This window comes from Bufo gargarizans, chromosome 6 (genome assembly GCF_014858855.1).
Source record: "Bufo gargarizans isolate SCDJY-AF-19 chromosome 6, ASM1485885v1, whole genome shotgun sequence".
Lineage (NCBI taxonomy): Eukaryota > Metazoa > Chordata > Amphibia > Anura > Bufonidae > Bufo > Bufo gargarizans.
In genome coordinates, this window is record NC_058085.1 from 76301576 (window position 1) to 76306399 (window position 4824).

General features: G+C 39.7%; 1 non-coding gene across 1 annotated transcript; it reads left to right on the top strand.

Moving 5' to 3' along the window:
- The first annotated feature begins 4109 nt into the window (after window positions 1–4109).
- On the top strand, window positions 4110–4298 carry LOC122942656. Its single transcript, XR_006390619.1, has one exon. It is a non-coding gene; the product is annotated as a U2 spliceosomal RNA (small nuclear RNA).
- The last annotated feature ends 526 nt before the right edge of the window (window positions 4299–4824 follow it).

Sequence of the window (4824 nt, forward strand, 5' to 3'; positions counted from 1 at the left end):
CCAGCGGGACCACCCCACCCTCAGGGAGAGGAACAGATGCGAGATGCCGCAGGTGGACAGGAAACCGGTGCCCAGGAAGGATGCGAGAAAGAAGATGAGACCGAAGGCTGGCAGACCCAAGGTAAAAAGGGAAAGAAATCCCAGGATAAGAGATTATCCAAAAGGAAACATGACAGGGAGCAGGTAGGCGGGAAATCCGGCGTACCCCGGAAGGACGTGAAGGAGGGGGAAACCGGGCCTGCTCCACAGTCTGACTCCGACTCATGTGAAAGTGAGTCGGAACAGGAGGGTCCCCGAAAGTGTGGTAAAAAGAGGTGCTCGGTAAGAGGGACGGATGGGGAGGAGCATATGGATATGTCTGGCCCGGTTGCCAAGGCAGACATGGCTCCTCCCGAAACCTCCTCTCCGCCTGGCCAGGTGGAGAGGGAGGGTATGGATACCCAAGAGACCTCCGATTCGCTGCCCTGTGCACAGCCTCCCCCTGTTGAAGGGCCCGACCCAGGACGGGACGAGGTGGGAACGATGGAGCCCGCTGGGGACCCAGCTGATAATTATGAAGACCTAAACGGTCAGCAAATGGAGCCCCAGACGAAACTGTCAGGAGCGGGTCTGCCAGACTATGCGAGTTTACGTATCGGTGGTCAGTTGCCGGGCGCCGGTATCTGTCTGAGTGAAGGAAGTTCCTCTCCTGTGGATTCTATGTACACGGTATCATCAGAGGGTGAGGATGAAAGTGCAAGCGAGATGTCTGGTCCTGCTGGTCGCTAATACTAGGAGTTTGTTTCTTTCTCAAATAAAATGGAGAACGAATTAAAAGGGATCACTCTAAATGTGAGGGGCGCCAAGCAGAAAACAAGAAGGGTTGCTCTTTTAAATTTGTTATCTTTGTTTTCTGCTTCCGTTTTTTTCCTACAGGAGTGCGGCATCCCACATGCTATATCTTACCAGAGGTACAAGGAAGATTGGCAGCACAGGCCATCCATCTGGTCTGGATCAAATGAGTCCAGATCAGGTGGGGTTGCCGTTCTTTTTAAGGGAAATGTTTTAATTGATGTTATTAATGAAAATTTACCAGGACGTATTTTATTAGTTAAAGCTTTTATAGAAGGGGTTAAATGGCAGTTTTTAAATTTTTATGGTTCACCTGACAAAAATGAAAGAATAAAAATGTTGGATATTTTACCGCTTTTTATTAATACATCTGATCCTTGTATAATTGCAGGTGATTTTAACTGTATTTTAAGAGGGGAACGCCGGCTGTCGAGTTCCACAAGTAGGAATTATGACAGAACCTCCGGGCTATTGAAGAATATGGTAAATGATTTTAGACTCTGCGACGTTTATAAGGAATGTAACAGAAGCAGCCCGTAGGAGGCCGGCGTGACCTGGAGCACTGTAAACTGCAAATCAAGGATTGATTTTATTTTTTGTAATGAACAATTACTGCCTTTTAAATGTGAAGTTTTAACTAATATTTTCTGATCATAGACTTTTATATTTTAATATAAAACATGATCTTAATCGATTTTATGGAAAAAAGTCCTGGAAAATGAACATTTCCCTTTTAGACGATCCACAGGTTTTAACTGATTTTAATGAATTTTATAAAGAATGCAGACAAAAAAAAGATCTTAATACCCCCATTGGAGTATGGTGGGAAGCCATGAAGAAAAAAATTAAAGGCTTTTTATTAAAAATAAGTATAAACAAAGCAAAAGAAAAAAGTTTTTTTTTCAAAAATCGAAATATACGTTTGCAAACTTTCTCTGAATTTATATAATGTGGTATAGAAGTTGGAAAATAAATAGATGATTTAAAGAAAGAAATCGCCAAGTGTCTGGAACAAAAGGGCAAAGAATAAATTTTTCGTTCTAGGGTGCAACACGTGGAGGAGAACGAAACTTGTTCCAGTTACTTTTTAAAAAAAAAACAAATACAAAGAATATAATAGAGAATATAGAAGGAGAAGAAAACATGCAAAATATTTTAAATAAAGTCCATGATTTTTATTCCTCCCTATTCAGTGTAAAACCTGTGGATCAAAATTTTATGACTCATTGAAGGAGATTACTACCTTTTTAGATCCTGTTTCCCAGCAATTTTTATTACAGAATTTGTCAGAACAAGAGATTCTGGAGACAGTTAAAGTGTTAAAGCAGGTAAAGTACCTGGGCCAGATGGTATACCCATTGAATTTTGTGTGAAATTTTATGACCTTTTAAAAGATGATTTTTACAGTCTTTTTAACAATGTTTTTAAATTCAAGGTTTTACCCAGATCCTGGAAGAAGGGTGAGGTCTCCTTGCTGTATAAAAAAGGAGACAAGACCGATTTAAAGAATTGGAGACCAATAACCCTTCTGAACACTGACTACAAAATCATGGCAAAAATATGTGCAAATCGGTTGAAAGCGGTAGTCAGTAAGTTAACACACGCTAACCAGGGAGGAGCATCTGGGATAACCTGAATTTAATAGAAACAACAAACTGGCTATTTTATCAATTGATTTTGAGAAAGCCTTCGATAGAGTCTCTCACTTTTATCTTTTTAAGGTTTTATCGAAAATGGGTATACCAGAAGGTTTTTTATTGTCTTTAAAAGCATTTTATAAAGATTGTACAAGTAAAATTTTAGTTAACAGTTTTAAAACACAGGAATTTTTTTTAAAGTCCGGGGTAAAACAAGGGTGTCCCTTGTCCCCACTGCTTTTTATATGTGCATTGGAGCCTCTATTGTGCACAATTAGACGCGACAAGCAAATCCGAGGTGTCCCCCTGCCGGGAGGGGGGAGGGATTGGAGGCAAAAGCAGTGGGGTACATGGATGACGTTGCGGTACTTTGTAGGGACACCCTATCGATCCAAAAAACATTAAAACAGATCCAGTTTTATTGCTGTGCCTCTAGTTTTAAAATAAATTTGAGTAAAAGCAGTATTTTAAATATTGGAGGTATGGAGATAAGAGATGTACCAGTTCCTGTGTCTTATTGTGTAAAGATTTTAGGTATCTCCTTCAATGAGTCCAACAGTGGTCTTAATAGTTGGAACATGGCGGCACTAAAAGTCAATCAAAAAATTTGTATGTGGAATATGAGGAAGTTAACTATGGAAGGTAAAGTTTTAATTGTAAAGATGGTTATTTTACCTATTTTATTATATTTAAGCATGGTTTTCCCTCCCCCAGCAATGCTTTTAAGAAAGATAACTAAAACTTGTTTTACTTTCTTCTGGAGTCCGAAAATGGAAAGGCTGAAAAGAGAGATGGTAAAGGTTTTTTTTATGAGAAGGTACGGCTGGTTCAGTACAGTTTTATCCATTCCGTATGCTTTTAAATTACCTGTTAGCTACCAACTTTTAGAAAAAATAGTGACCGATTTTAACCTTAAAAACAAAAGCGTTAGTGAATTAAAAGATAGCAAAAAATTAATTAAGGAAATCAAAGGAAAAGAAGCAGTTTGTGAGATAGAAAACTTTAGTGAAGATTTGTGTATTAATAGTTGGAAGATAACCAATATTTCATACCTTTTTAATTCACAGAAGGACCTGGCCTGAAGCCGCATTCACCAATGTCTTCCATGCCGGGCATTCCAATACAGAAGAAGTTATACAAGAACAGAAACGTGCCCAAGGGAAGGATGCGGAGAAGTGGAGTCCGTGCGCCATCTTCTGTGGTCCTGTCCCTTTACCCAAGACTTCTGGAGGAAATTGCACCCCTTGCTTGGAAGAATTACCGGAATAAAGGTTTTTAATTACAACGTGATTTTATATGGACTAATGGAATGCCCAACGGCTGCTCACAAAATAAAGGCATGGAAGACGGTGAATTGCGCAAAAGAAGCTCTATGGAAGGCCAGGAACATATTGGTTTTTAAACATGATGTTTTATCTATCGATGATGTTTTAGGTCTTTGTTTTTGTGAGATGTATATTTATTATTTGATTGATAGGAAAGTCAATGCCACCCTTGCAAGGGAATGGTTTTTAAAAGAATGGAACACGATGACTTAAGGTGCAACCATGTTTTTTTATTAACTGTATGATTTGTAACCTTTTTTACTTTTTTTAATGTGAAAATTGTACAAATGTATTAGTGTTTAAATAGAAATGTGTTATCTCTGAATAAGGGATTACCAACTTAAAAAAAAAATCTGTTCTTATCAGTTTAATATCTGATACGTCCCCTATCTGGGGACCATATATTAAATGGATTTTTTGAACAGGGAGATGGAAAAAGAGCTTGCTCTGTCCACTCCACGCATTGACCTGGTATTGCAGTACCTCCAGGACCGGTGCACCCTTTCTAATCCAGTATAAAAAAAAACAGAATGAAATTGAGAGATGGATTGCAAGCATCCTTCCAGCAAGCAAGTGTGAAGTTGCTGTGTCCTGCCTCAGTCTGCACTTCAGCTTCTCCTCTGTGAGGGCTGTGCTATGCTGCTTTCTGCATACCTGCATCTAGCTTGTCAATCTCCTAATTGCATCAGCTGTGTGTGGGTTTGTTCCAGCACCAAGCAGCCCAGCCAGCCAGTCACCTCTCCTCACACCCCAAATCCAATTAAGATTGATGGCTTAATTGTTGGGTTAATTGGCTCATCACCTGAATGAAGTGTTTGGATATCACCTGAATGCAGTGTTTGGACCTCCACTCCACGCACCTTGGGTTTGATTTGGGCCTGTAGTGCGCACCTGTGCAGGCTGCTGAGTTTTTCCTGGGAATTGACCCTTTTGTAGCAAGTATGCTGTATGTAACCAATTTGCTTTTCTAGTGCTTTAGTAAATAAGTAAATTTTGTTTGCCAGTGTCTCCCTCTTGTGGATCTTTTAAAC